The sequence below is a fragment of the Euprymna scolopes genome, chromosome 6 (assembly GCF_053919585.1).
Source record: "Euprymna scolopes isolate OS-2025 chromosome 6, ASM5391958v1, whole genome shotgun sequence".
NCBI classification, from domain to species: Eukaryota; Metazoa; Mollusca; class Cephalopoda; order Sepiida; family Sepiolidae; genus Euprymna; species Euprymna scolopes.
In genome coordinates, this window is record NC_136487.1 from 120827462 (window position 1) to 120843121 (window position 15660).

At 33.8% G+C, this 15660-nt stretch overlaps 1 protein-coding gene across 1 annotated transcript in view; it reads right to left on the reverse strand.

Moving 5' to 3' along the window:
- Positions 1 to 9227: 9227 nt before the first annotated feature.
- LOC145277920 (G patch domain-containing protein 1-like) overlaps positions 9228 to 15660 on the reverse strand; it is a 76333-nt gene continuing 69900 nt past the window's right edge. The window contains exon 19 of the mRNA XM_080129987.1: positions 9228 to 9417. The gene's annotated coding sequence lies outside the window, so the exon portion shown is untranslated. The remainder of the gene's footprint in view (positions 9418 to 15660) is intronic.

Sequence of the window (15660 nt, forward strand, 5' to 3'; positions counted from 1 at the left end):
GTGAGAATGTGCGTGTATGAGGATATTTCTCATCTCAACGAATGTTTGATCTACAGACTTAATATTTGGTATATAGGGTATTCAGACATGTGGAAACTTTTTAACCGGTTTTCATCTGGAAAAAAAGGCTGTTAAGGGGTCAAAATTGAAAAATTGGTATTTGGGGATCATCAGATTTTTATCTGTTTGCTAATTGTTTCATGAATGCGTATGTGTAAATCATTCACATTATGTTACGAATAAGTAGGTTTGAAAACATTTTTTAAAGATCCTGTCATATTGGCCTAATGGTTATCGTACTTGATTCACTGTCTTTAGGTTTTGGTTTTAATCTCAGCTTGAGTATTTTTTTTACTTAGAAGAAAAACATAATACTCACATGACCATGTCTGTTTTTTTTTTTTGGTTTTTGTTTTTTGCTTTTTTGGTCCCCCGGCAGAAGGAGGGCGGACCTATAAATTCACCCTTGTCCGTTCGTCCATTCATCCGTTCACACTTTTCTCAAAAACTACGCCTTGGAATTTTTGAAATTTTGCATAAGCATTAAACATGTTATGAGTAAAAAAGTTACAGAACAGATTTTCCAGGAAAACTCTGGTTGCCCCTCCCCCTTCCCCTGGGGTGCCTTTCGGGTTAAAATGGCTAAAATTGACACTTTTGTGCTTATTAAAAAAAAATTGATGCCTTGGATTTTTATAAAACTTTCTGAAAAGTTGTAACTAACTGATTTCTATTGAATTTTTTTTTTGTCTATACTTCGCAATAACTCTTGGGTGTGCCCCAGGGGCTCTTTTATTATTAATAAAAACATTCCATTTTTGGGACTATTTCACGATATTTGTCTAAAATTTTCTGTGTATGTCTATTTAGCAATTTCGCATGGGGCTGAACTCACATTTAAATATGTTAAGTTCTTGGGTGACTTTGGGGGCTAAATGGGAGGTGGGGGGACAAATGATGGACTAAGTCATTTCTTTTTTTGCATGGTGCAGAACTCAAATTTACATATGCTAAGGCCTAAAACTGCACTATTTGTTCATTTTCACCAGGATTTAACATCCATTGAATTTTGGGGCTAAATAGAGTGGGGGGGGGGGGTAAATGCTGAACTTAGTCATTTTTTTTTATGCCTCGTTCACTGTGCATTCACGGGGGACCATGCATGCTTTATTTGTTTTTTTGTTTGTTTTTTCATGAATTTAACCTGACGTCTAATACCTAGCAATGCCGGGTACATCCTCTAGTAATAAATTAATCCCTTCTCAGGGAGTGAGAAGATAAAGTCTGATAGGGTGAATTTCCTACAACTGCGCACTGTGCAGGACACAGAGCCATACATCTCAGCCAACAAGGAAAAAGCCATTTAAACAATGGCCTGGTGGCTTTGGGGGCAAAGGGAACCCCCCATCCTCCCAACACACTTCTTTCTTGAATGATCCTGTTGAATTCATTGTTTTTCATTCACAACACTATTACCTGAAACTTTTTAACAATCACCAAGTAGTGCTCAAAATTGATTATGACTGATCATTCTCAACTTCAAACCAGTAATGACCACTGATTCCATGTTTCGATATTGCAACCCACACAATGCACTTGGCAGGGGTCAGTGATCATTGCAGGCAATCTTCTGGTGGGCTGCAGTTCCCCACAATTTAAATGGCTCATTGGAATAGCTGTAGAGACACTTTGGCGTTCGTCTCATCAGTAGGAGGTATGCTTCATGCACTTCAAGCATTTCAAGGGAGTGAAAAGTGGACTTTGGGTTTACTTTACTTATATATATATATATATATATATATATATATATATATATACACACAGGGTGTCTCAAAAAATGTGCTTACACTTTAACTGTTATCAGTGTTATCTGGAGAATAATAGTTATCAAGTTGATCAGTTGTGAATACAATTCTTCAATTACATTTGTCTTATATATTCAAAGCTGTTGCATTTTCACTCTGTGTTGATAAATAAATGTTTTATTGTCGTCGTGAGTACATTTTTAGAGGATAATTTGGAACTTTGATAAAAATAGATTTTACAATGAGTTTTTAATTTTCCTTCCACATACAGCTAAAATAACTTTGCAAGATATTGCTTACTAAATATCAATCAAACTAACGAACATAAATGAGTTATAACAGAAAATAGCATGTATCCAATACTTAAGCGTGTCACTGTATATAGGGTATCTAAAAAAAAAAATGTACACACGTCTGCGGATGACTACTATTTTAAGGCCCCCTTCTTAGGTAGAGCACTGTTGTAAGCGGTTTCACATGCTACTTGCTTGGTATAATGCAAAGCTCTTTGTTTGTGAATAAATAAACAAATCGAGCACTGTAAAAGCGGAAATCAAATGTTTCTAGATATAGACATTTTGAGAAGGTCGTTTTCAGGCATCGATATCATGGGCTAGAGAGTAGAACTGCTGACTATCAAGTAGATGGTTGTAGGTTTGATTCCTGGCTCAAGGTTGGTGTTAGTCTAGCTGCACTGAAGGGCTGTGATACAGCCAAACAATCTGTCTGTGGAGGACTAGAGGTGCTAATCTAATGGCATTGATGAAACAAAACAGTACTATATGTCTATGAGTACAAATATATATATATATATATATATATATATATATATATATATATATATATATTATAGCAAAAAAATAATTATGACAGGCCCTTTAAGAAATTCATTTCTTATCGTTGAGCACTTTCAGTTGAATTAAAGTCGGTCAATTTAGCTCTTATGCATAGATCATCGTATAACGATTAGATCACTCTCTGACTGACGTAAATGAACATTTAAAATTAAAATGTTTAAATTCAACGCTATTTCACGCGGTTAATATGGATACAGTCTCCGCCAATCGAGCCAGAGATGTCTCGTTGTGCGAGGTTCGAATCGTTCGGCTGGTGTTAATCGTGACACCCTGCACTGAAGAATCCCGAAAGGATGAAACACTAGTGTCTGTAGGTATTTAATTATTATAGCAAAAAAATAATTATATATATATATATATATATATGGCATAATCACGTTGACACACTGGTTCTCATCAGATCACCGAAGTTAAGCAATGTTGAGCTTGTCTAGTACTAGATGGGATAGATGGGTGGCCATTGGGTAATTTTAGGTGCTGTATGTGCTCTCCGCTTATCTCAGCATTGTTTCCAGTCGTCCTGAACCTCCACTTGCCACTGGTATTTAACAAGTTATTACAATTGATAGCACCCATCACCTTTACTGCTGCCGTCTAAAGTTTTCTTCTTTTTTTTGTCATTAAGCAAACATTTTTCAAAACTTGTTGAAACCCAATAGGTCTACAAAACTCTAACCAAATCACCACAATGTTGCCTTCCTGAATTTGTCTTATGACTACTATAAAGGAATGTCCTCTAGCAAACTTGTTGTACTTGTGTCCGTTCAACATAAATATATCTAACCAACCTGACAATCAGAAAAGAAGTCCCTAGAAAAACATGCTATAAAGCATTCTATTTTAATAGTTTATTTCCACAGATTGCTTGCCTTTGGAATTCTCCCCCTGCTCCCCGTTTTCTCAATTATATGAATATACAGAAATTTAAATATAATGTTAACAAACATCTCACTGCAATGTACTCCTTTCTCTCTAAACGAAGTCCAACAAATGATGTCACCAGATTTGTCCGCTCTGGGTCTTGTTTGATTGCTGGGACGGGGCTGTTTCTTCTTTGAGGATCCTGGTTGATGAGAGGATCCAGTCAGACGGGCTGCCATTCTCCCTATGTTGCTTTTGATAGAGTGTGCAATCCAGTGAGCCCTAGTATCTCAGGTCAATATCACTAGAAAGTAGAGGTCATTTCAAACCAAAAAAAGAAAAGAATTACAAATCTATAATTGGGCTTATTGTCATGATTCCTATCATTATTCATTGAAAGTTACAAAACTCTGATTCATTCATAAGTTTCTGACTCAAGATGCAAATGCTTGGGGGGGGGGGGGCAGTTTCTATTAGTAAAGTTGGGTGGATCAACCTTTACTCTGAGGACTTATATCTTTACAGTGTGAATTCAGTGGCTTGAACCGAGTGATACTTAAGTAAATGGTTTTTCTTTTCTCTGAACAGTGTTGGTTCCCCGGTGGTTAAGCAGAGCATGTCCTCAAGGCTATTTTTGCCTTTCATAATATTGAGAATCAGGTGAGTGTAACCTTGCCTCCTGATCCACAGAATTTAATTTCACAATTTTCAGTAAACCAATCTTAAGTCATTTTTTAAATTCTCAAGCTCTATAAAAAATTTTCCTTTTCTTCTTCAAATCTGTATCTCTGACCGCCACTCTCAACAGAATAGTTCATTGTCTTCATTCTCCATTATTTCATCTTCAATTTCCATTACCTTTTACCATCACTCACATGGGAGGGTCTCTCCTCCTTTTGCTTCATTTGCATAACCAAGAGTTTTTCCCAAATGCCATATCGTATAAGTAAGAAAAAAAAATAATAAATTGGTTATCTTTTAGGAATAACTGAATTCCCAAACAACAGTTAATAGACACTTGAATTCATATCTACCATCTCTGTTTTTCCTATCCAAAGAAACTCATAATATCTGGCCAGTATTTCGGATAACCCACAAATAACTTAACCACCCAAGAAATAAGGTTACTTGTTTTTCCTAACAAGGGTGACATTTGAGATGAGACTTGTCAAATTACCAAAAGATGCCATTTCTGACATTTTTTTCGAGATATAATCCAAAACGTCAACTTTTCCAGCTAGTGTGTTTTTAATGGCCATTTATGTCAATCCCACTTACCATGGAAGGAAACAGATTTCTCCTTTATCAATTCAATATATCCACAAATAAGTGTGGGTGTATTAAATCAATACCATAACAAGCTTTCTTAACAATGCTTTTTCTTTCCATCATCATCATCACCACCACCATCATCATTAATATTATTGTTACATCCAACAACATTGTAACAGCAAAGCTGGTAAATGCTGTTTCTTATTCTCAGTGGCAATGTGACTCTGATGAGGTGAAAAAAGAAACATGAAAAAAAAAATGAAAAACAAAAAAAATGCGATTCTAAACAAACACATATATTAAGACTCGCGGGAGTACCTGCCGTTTACCGGGTGTTTGGAGGTGTTAGTAGTCAAGCAGGCTCGAACTCGTAACGTGGTGACCCGAAGGCAGAAAAGAAAGTGAAAGAAAACGTGACATCTTACCGTTACGCTATGAAGCCATAGGAAGTGAAAAGCACTCAAATTTATCAATGTCAATCAAAAAGTTGACTTGCTAAGTGAATGAGTTCACGCAGGTGCAGAAATGAGGGCCAGATCAGCTTTTTGCCATTTCATTTATTTGTCTCCTCATGATGTTGGGAAAAAACCAGCTCCCCACAAAAAGGGAGTGTCCAAATGAATAGCAATTGTCTGATATGAGGGGTTTCCTCCACATTGATCAAAGCTAATTGCTTTCTGGATGTCCCTGGCAGAAAAGCTGGGAAGCTGCCTTCGCTTTCGATTAGTTTCGCTTTTATACGGAAAACACGAACGAGGATGGAATAGCGTGAAATTTTTTAAATGTAGATATGACGTCTGTTTGCAAATCGTAGATATTATGATCTAAGGAGTATATAAAAAGTTGTAAAAAAAATAGTAACCCTCTCCCCGAGAACCCCCGAAAAAAGCCTTTGCTGGACATACAAAAACGTGCGCGCCACTTTTGCCTTTTATATGTTTGTCAAAGAAGACACTATACTAGTGTCTTCTTTGACACAATTTTCTCACACAAAATATCTTTACTACATCTGTAACTTTGTAAATCTATATATCTATAAAAGTGAGAATGTCTTTGTATGCTTGAGAACACTTCTCAACCTATATACTCAACAAATTTTTTGATCCATAGACTTGAAATTTAGTATATAGGATATTCAGATATGTGAAAAACTTTTTAATCAATTTCCATCTGGAAAAAAGAGCTGCTAATAGGTAAAAATTTAAAAATTGGTATGTAGGTACAATCAGATTTTTATTTGTTTGCTGTTTCACGAATACGCATGCGTGAATAGTTCACATTATAGATTACTTGTGCTAAGAATAAATAGGTTTGAAAACACCTTTTAAAGATCAGGTCACACTGGTCTAATGCTTATTGTACTTGACTCACTGTCTTTAGGTTTTAGTTTCGATCTCAACTAGAGTATTTTTTCTTTTATTTACTTACAAGAAGCGAACGGTTTAGAAAAAACACTTGCATGCACATATCTGTTTCTGCATTAATCAAAATATAATATTTATGCATATTTTACGACAGGGCAACGCCAGGCAGCCTGCTAGTATCTTGTATTTACAAAGTTACAAATGTAGTAAAGATATTTTGTGTTTAAATATGTTTTGTTTGTTAATCTCTTTATCTTTCATTTACAAAAAAACTTTTTGTCCATTTCAGCTCGTATTACATATTAAATGTTATTGTGAAAAGAGAGTAACTATCATCACACACCTCTACTCTGTCACATTGTAGTAGTCATTAACATTTTTTTTCCTCTGCGTAGAGCAGCCCTTGCAAGGTGGTTTGATCACACGATGGCCTGTTGGACTCTTGGTCATAGGAATTTTGACCAGACTTTTGAAGGATTACATTCACAACTTTAGAGACATGCAGGGCAGAGAGCTTCTTGACAACCACAAAGAAAAACGTCAACTCTCTCTCTCGTCAACTAGACACTGAACAAGGCTATCTTCACTTGAAAATATAACTACTCCAAGAAGACTTCCGGCAGCTGTTCTTTATTATTACTAATCTTTTCTCAACTGTCTAAACCTTTGGCAATCTACGACCAAACGATGTAGGTTATTTAAATAAAGATAATTTGTCATTTATAGAAGGGCATTTTTTTTCCTTCATTTTTCTTTTTGTTAGAGATTATTATAGAAGATAGTCTAACAGCATGTTAAGATTAGCTCCCATAACTTCTTTCATAAGATCTTGTCTGACCCCTTGCCCACATTATATACCTATGTAATAAAAATTAAATCTGCAACAGGTAGGAATATACATTTCCATCTATAATATAAATCTCACCTGTCTGTTTAAACGTATGTATGTATGTTTGTATATAAAACTTTCGACAGAGGTGACCTATTTTCATGAGATCAGTATTGTTTCGAAGCTTGATCCTTAGGACGACAAATATAAAAAAATTGGCTAAAAACATTAATTCCTTCACCTTCAACTGGGCACTTTTCTACAGGAAGGGGTCGCTTTTTTTTTGCTGACATTTTTTAAACTCATCCCCTCTTTTCGATTGACTAACCTTAATTTAAGCCTTTGCGACTTCCAGTTGTACAGGTTCAAGCCTGCCACCACTTTTTTTTTTTTTTTCTCAACACACAGCTCCAAACTCCTATGCAACGCCGGGCACTCAGGCTAGTCAAATAATATAAAATGAAACTAAAACTACTACCAGGTCAGGCTGTCTGAAGATACTGACTTCTTAAACAAAAATGCACCAAAAATTAATGTTATTGTTTTTTTTTCCTTTTGCTTTGTAAAACTTAATGCTATTCTACAAAGTCGCCCTTTCCCCAAAAAAATAAACAATTTTTCTCTACAAAACAACCAAACCAAACAGCATGAATAAATATTTGAACTTTTACTAAAATGAATAGATGCAGCATTAAATTACCCGAAAAGGGTTGATGTGTTGTAAAATGAAACAACCAAACCAAACACAATGAATAAATATCTGAAGATATAAACAACAACAGGGTTCGTACAGATTTTCAATGTTTCATTTTTCAAGGACCTTCCAAGCCTTTCTCCAGACAAAAATTCAAGTTTTCAAAACAAAATTTGATATATAAACAATGATATAATAAACTAAAAAAAAATTAATCAACAATAGGAAAAATCATTTTCATTTATCTCTTTATTTCATGAAGTAGTATTAAAGGTCACACGGCTATTTACATGAAGTTCTCTAATACGCAACAAAACTGGTCACATTTACAGCTTTCATTTGTTTTGTGTTTAATGTTAATCATGCGTGATTTTAAATTTGGAATTTCCAGTAGTGTGGATAGAAGAGTTACGTCCCTTTAGCACAAAACAACATGTTATTATATAGAAAACATGCTCTGATACTACACTTCACTTTTTCTGACCTCGATCAGTGGAGAAAATATCCTTCTAGACTGAGGCAATATTTATTTCTGTTCTTATCCAGAGTGCCTCTTTTTGGGGAGCTGGATTAAAAAACCGACCTTGTGTCTAAAACTGCTACCAGGTTAGGCTATCTGTTCTTATTTACTTGCCTCCCCACAAGGGAGGCAAATAGGAACATCAGGTAGTTTCCTAATACGTAACTCTTGTATCCACAATAATACACAATTTCAGAACAATGTATTCTGATTTTATTTTCAGTATTTAAAAATTATTTAAAGGTATTTTTATTAATACTTTAAAACGAATTTAATAGTATTTATTTCAATTTATTTTTAATATTTGATAAATTTTGACTGGACATAATGAATACGATTTTCATGGCCTTTTCAGGACATTTTCTATATTTTCAAGGTAATAATAGAAATAAGGCCTTTTCAAGGCAGAAGCAAAAATTCAAGGACTTTTCAAGCCTGTACGAACCCTTAACTATCAGCATAAAACTTTTATCAAAATGACTGATTTCAGCAGTAAACTACTCGAAAAGGGTTGGTATGCCATAAAACAGAACAACTGACCCTGCTAGGTCAACTGTTCTACTTCTACTAACCCAAGACCTCTTGCCCATTCTTTCAATGTGACCATATCAGAAAATATCCCATTCTGCAAACATCTGCTTATATTATTCAGATTTAATCTAAAGATGTAAGTTATATAAGCTTTCTTTCATCCGCTTCCTGGAGGAGGATGACTGAATACAGAGCTTCAAAAAAAGATGTTTGAACCCTACCCAGTTCATCAGCCAACAAGGAAAACTTTTCTCCTTGTATTGTTATGTATCACTTCAGACTTCCTGTACATGATATTATATCTTGATATATTGCCTTAATACTATTTTTTTTCACATCTAAAGGAATTTTACACTTTTATGCTCAACTTAACCATATCTTGAAAAGAATTTTTAACATTTTTTTTTCTTTTTACACACTCAATATTTCTACAAATATTTATCACAAAACATTATCATTTGCAAAAGTTCAGGAATTTCAACGGAAACACAGAAAACTTTTATAAAATTTATTTTTGTTTAAAAACAATTTCTTTTTTAATCTTTAATAAATATTTACAAATGACAGAAGAAAGTGAAGAATGATTTTGCCATTCTCATTTTTCTATGGCGTTAGAAAAGTGAAACTTTGTTGGCATGTGAGGAAATCAGGAAGAAGCTGTCAGAGATCATTTGCAGGAGAATTCTGAAAATATAAAAAAAAACATTTCATCAAAGAAAATCTATAATGAAGATGAAAAAAAAAACCCATAAAATACATATTTAAATATTAAAAGAACAGGGTGTTAGTAAAATCTGAATACATAAATAAATAAATGAAGTTATAATTTACTTATTTCTCATTGCAGAAAAATGTGGCACAAGGCTGGAAGGTGGGGTAAAACAACTCCCCTACCAGATGCAAAAATAGCCAAGAATAGAACTGTCAGTAGTCTCTGTGTGGTAACAATACGGACAGACAGAGAAATAAGTGGCCACGGTTAGCATGTATCTGCTGTGAGGAAACAGTGACATGCAAACTTAGAGCTGTAACATTATTTTCATCCACCGGGCAGCACCAAATTATCTTGCTTACGGGCTAAGGGTCAGATGTGATAGTGGGGTGTTTGATACAAGGTTTAAGACATTCCAGATTTGGGGGAAATGATAGGATGTGTTTTTATTGAGATATCATGGAGAAAAATTAATTTCCCAATAAAATAAAATAGACAGGCTGGCATCAAAAATCTAGACGAGTGACCAGAAGAATCTTAGAAATAAGCCATGTGTTTATGTCAAGCAACAAGACCACCTAAAAAGGTATATAATCGAATTACTCTGTTAAGAGAAAGAAAGAGATAGAAAGACCTCATGAGGGAGAGAGGGTAGAGTAAAGAGAATTAAAGAGAGATATGGATTGAGAGAGAGAGAAAAGGATTTCAGAGAAAAGAAAGAAAAACGAAAAAGATTAAAAAGAAAGAGGAAAAAGAAAAGAAACTTGTTTGCAAGCCGTCGAAGAGTGCACATCAGCTTTGGGCTCTCGCTCAGGGTTGAAGATCCCCAAAAGGGCGTAAGTGGAACATTATCTTTTCATCCTCCTACCAAGAAGCACTCTGAAAGAATTTAAGTTGAAAAGTTGAAAAATCATGTATCTTGAAATAATTCATTTTGAATTGAGTCCAAAAGAACTCCATTAGTATAACTTTTCTTTGCACGACTGTATGTGAAAATATCTTATGTAATAATTATTTTTGATTATAAGAAAGCGATCTCCAGAGTAATCATTGATTTTTGATTGATTTGATTACGGAGAATAATCCAGTTAATTTGCAGGTCTATTCTGTAACTTGACACCTGAACTGCTGCTGTGAGAGGCCTATGTCTGCTGATCAATTACACATGTAAAGGAAGAGCTCAACTCCGATGACTAATAATGAACAGCCAGCATTTTACAGGTATTGCCATAGGATCATGCACATTTTATGTGCTGTGAGCACAGACATTCACTGATCATTGATTTCCAGTGACCAGTGAGTGTCTGGTCACATTTGGAAAGGTCCATCACTAGACGAAGAAAAAAAGTGTAACCATTGTGGCTTAGGGTTAGCCCAAGTGTTTTGGGGTTGGCAATTACATTAATTGGTTCTGTGAAGCAGGATTGTGTGAACACTCCCTTTGATGTGGTTACCTCTGTCGTGCTGTGAACTCAGGATCATACCTTTCTGTGAGAAATACACGAATGAGTGAACACGAAAAAAAAATTTTTAAGAAAAACAAATTTTTTCTTGAAGAAAAAAAATTAAAAACAATTGAAAAATAAAAAAGCAAAATGAAAAAACAATTGAAAAAGAAGAAATTATCGAAAAAGACAAGACTCAAATTGCTGAACATTAAATAAAGAAAACTAAGACTGAATCGGTCAAAGCTAGCTCACTATAAGTGCATAAAGGTGCAAGACAACGGTACAAAAACTACAGAAACAGAAGCAGATGAAAACAACGAGAAGGTAGGGACTTATTTTTTAGTTCCTTGCTAGTTTTCGCTCATTTTTCGCATGTGTTTCGTTGGTGGTGAAAAAAGAAAAAAAAAAAGAAAGACTGCAGCTGCTTCTGCTAAGAGTGAACATCTCCATTATTAGAGCAGAATAATCCGACTGGAATATGTTTGCTTTCAACTCAAAATAATTCACGTGACAGAAATAGAAATTAATTATCTGAATATATCTTTCAGTCACATAGATTATAAATATATATTTCATTCTGGAAAAGTGCCTCAGATCATCGGAATAGCAATACACATGAAAAAATTTAAATGGCTTAAAATATCCCATTTATATAGAAAGAGCTTCATGAGCTAAGAAAGAATCTTTTTAAATTTTTTAAATCCGATTAAAAATAAGGAAGTTATGACTATTTTTGTGCCTTGCACGTTTGGATGTTTTATCCTCTTTAAGACCATATGCGTTTTGTCACATTTTTACACTACTTTTTCAGTAAAAATGTTATATCTTTGTTAAAACACAAGATTAAGCAATGAAATTTACCATATTAGTGTATTTTTGTGCAAGGAATCAGAATATGGCACTGAGAATCTCAAGAAATTAAGTTATTAAATAATCTGCAGTAAATGCGCATAAATATACTACAATTCCTAAAAATGCTGTGTATCCATTAAAAAAAAAAGTTGAATTGTAATGCATTTTATGTACAAGAAACTGAAATCGAAATCTAGGACCATTAAAAAATGAATATATTGCAATATTTCTTTGGTATTATTATAGGTTAACACTGTTCATTACCACACCCCCTATCTGACCACCTTTCCAAAATATGATTCTACCTTTTTAGGCAATTATGTGTTAATACGCTGAAAAACTTTAATAAAAGATAAACAAAAATTATTGTAGAATTTAATGTAAAATGATTCATTTTGGGCCATTCTAGAATCATAGGGCAGTTAATCAATTCTTCTATGGGAGATAAATCCTCCGTGTGTGTGCGTGTGTGTTTTGTTTTTAAGATGATTATGTGTAGTTTTAAGAAGGTTTTTGTGCAATTTTGGGAGGATGGGGAGGCTAGCCACTCTGAATTTGGGTTAGGGCTAATGGAAATTATGTGTAAACATCCTGAAGACTTGACAGAAACAAAACAAAAACAATTTTAGAGTTTAGAATAAGGGTTAGTTTCGCAAAATAAAGGTAAAATAATTCACCATGTCGATGTTATCTAGCGTTTTAGGACAGTAAATCGATTTTTTTTCACAAGAGATAAATCATGTGCATTTTTAAGGAAGGATCTATTTTTTTTTTTTTTTTTTTTAGATGCTTATGAGTAGCGTACAGAAGAATTTTGTTTGGTCGTGAACTTGCCACTCAGACTTAGCATTATTGTATTGTTAGGGCTAAAGAAGGTTTTAAGAGGAGGCTTGCCACTCGTACCTACGGTTAGAGGTAGGATTAAGAGAGTTTTTTTTTGTTTTAAAGAGGGCATTTGACACTCATACTTACACTTACTGGTTCATAATTATTAGCTTTTGAAAATGTTATGGCTTAGATTTGGAACATCAAATTACTTTTAAATATGCAAATTTAAGGTAAATGAGGGGTGTGAAACTTTGCAAGAATTAAGACAAACAGACAAAAATAAAGTTTATTCAAAACAAGTGACGTCACTCTAACAGAAAACGTGACGTTTTGGAAAAGCATCAAGTATTTTTTTGTCTATCTATTTAAATATAAAAAATAAAAAAATGCTAAAGCAAAAAAAAATCATTCACAATTTTTGAATGAATTTGATTTTTAGTTTCACTTACATTTCATCTCCTTTTTTCTACCGAGTCACACATTATTTTGTTTTTAAAATTTCCAGTTTTAAGACGTTTTTTTTTTTTCTTAATTTTACTAGAAACTCAGCATGCCTATAAATATTTAAATATTGATTTTGCGTTTCTTTTTTGATAATCTGGTAGATTAGTGTTCATTCGATAATAATTCGCTGAAAAAAATAGTAAAAAAGATGAAAATGAAAAAAAAATATGGGTGGGGGTGTACCGCTCGTACACATGAACAAAAAAAATAATTTCACATTTTCGGTTGTTCAAAGCAAAACACAGTTTAATTAACCTTTAAAAACTAATGCAATTGGATAAAAATGCACACAAGTTATACATTTAAAAACTTATTTTATTGTCTTTTCAACCATATAAATATTTTGTTTAAGTTGACTAGAAATATGCAAGAAATTGCAAGTTGAACAAAGTTCATTATGCCGGACTTGTTGAGATTGCTTTAATAATTATATATTGATAACCCAATAGCTCTGATTTAAAGTAATTATATTCTGATAACAAAATAGCTCTAACTAAACATGTAAGAACATTTTTTATATTCATATTTTCAATTATTTAAAAAAATCGTTCTGGAATAAAAGTCAACAAAAAAAACATGTCTGTTGTTTACAGCCATGCTATCACTGCTGCTGCTTCTACTAATATTACAAAACAGCATTTTGCATTGAAAGTCAATAGAAACGATTTTTTTTTCTCTCCCAGATATCATGATTTTAAAGTTCTAGCTACCACAAGAGAAAACAACATACAATTATACTTTTAATGGATAAAAATAGTAACATGATTGTTTTATTTACTAGTGAGTGTCCAAAGAAAATTTTTTGCAAAATTATCAGTACTCATCATGTTGAAATGTTTTTTTTAACACAATAAAAAAATAACAGTGGTCAAAAGTATTTCGGACATCCTAAGATATTAAAAATTATGTCTCTTCTGGTTAGTTTCCAAATTTTGTGAAAAAATTCTTAATACTAACACAGTACAAGCATTTACAAATCAGGGAAGGGTATTTACAAAACCTTACCGGAAATGCTGTTTTATGATGTTCACATTTTTATCATTTTATTTGCTTAAAACTCTTAAAATATATATAATGTACGTTATTATTTATTAATTCATTTGAAAGTATATTCATTTCCGAACAAAACGATGGTATTTTAAGGACATAAAGTGCTTTGGTTTTTAAAATATGACGATTTTAGCAAAACCCTTTTGAAATCTGTGATTATACAAAGTGTTTTATTGGTCTATGTATATTGCTAGCTATAGCAACCCCCCACACACACACTCCTAGAACTGAACCAAATCATAGCAAATTTCAAAAAGAACTGTCTGATTATTCAAATCAGCCCCTAGGCTGTCAGTGCTGGTATGACAACTGGAAAATATCTAATTATCCTATGTGTCAAGACATTTTTTTTTTCTTTTTTTAATCAATTTTCACTACAAACAAGACACAGTGCCACTTTGAAGTAGGGAGCTACTATCGGGGGCATAATTTGCAGGGGTATGATGAAGGGAGATGAGTAGCAAGATGTTTGTTCACATTACACTTAAACTTCTGCATATCAGTACAGTTGGGAAAGCAGAATCCCGGAAGGGAGTTCCAAAGTCTTGCAGTTCTGGGGAAGAAACTACTGGAGTAAAAGGCTTTCTTACACCTAGGGATATCTACTGTAAAAGGGTGGGACTTAGTTGCTTGTCGGGTTTGTCGGGGATAGTCACGTCGAGGAGGTACAAGTGCTTGTAGTTCGTCAGAGCATTAACCATTAAAGTATTTGTAGAACAGGCAGAGGGATGCAACATTTCGTCAATGGGACAGAGGCTGAAGCCTAGATGACAGTTCAAGACCTATCAGGTTGGCAACTTTCTCTTGAACTTTGTTCAGGAGTGAGAAACAAGCAGCAGATGCACCAGCCCAAATGTGACAACAGTACTCCATACATGGGTGAATAGTGGCCTTATAGAGGTACAGAATACTTTCAGGCATAAGTAATTTTCTAGCACGGTAGAGAGAGCCCACCTTCTTTGCAGCAGCCTCGGTAATGCTCTCAATGTATCTATTCCAGTTAATGTTCCCTGTAAACGTTAGGCCAAGGAGTTTAAAAGAAGTACTTTCAGGTAGTGTATTCTTAGCCATTGCTATTGGTGGTAGAGAAGGTTTCTTGTAGTTATTGAAGGAAACAAGTTTAGTCTTAGCAGCATTGAATGTGACCATCCATTTTTGTCCCCATTCCACTACAGATGGGAGGTCATCCTCTAATGTTTCTGCCATTTCCTTGGATATGTGTTCATTTGTTTTCCCCTCATGCCTGTTATAGAGAGTGGTGTCATCAGCAAATATACCCATTTACTTTACAGACATCCTGCAATATTAAAACAAGTTTTGGTGCTTGTCCAGAATACCCTTTATGTCAAAAAACAAAAATAAAGAGAAATCTATATGATGTATATAATTGTGACAGTGGTTTTATTTTTATAAAGAAAATCATTTTTAAGCAATTAATGGGAATTTGTGGGCATTACAATATAAATCTCGAAAGTTTGAATTATTCAGTTATCTCCTTTTGTTTTTTTGTTTGCTTTTTTTAGATTGTTTTCA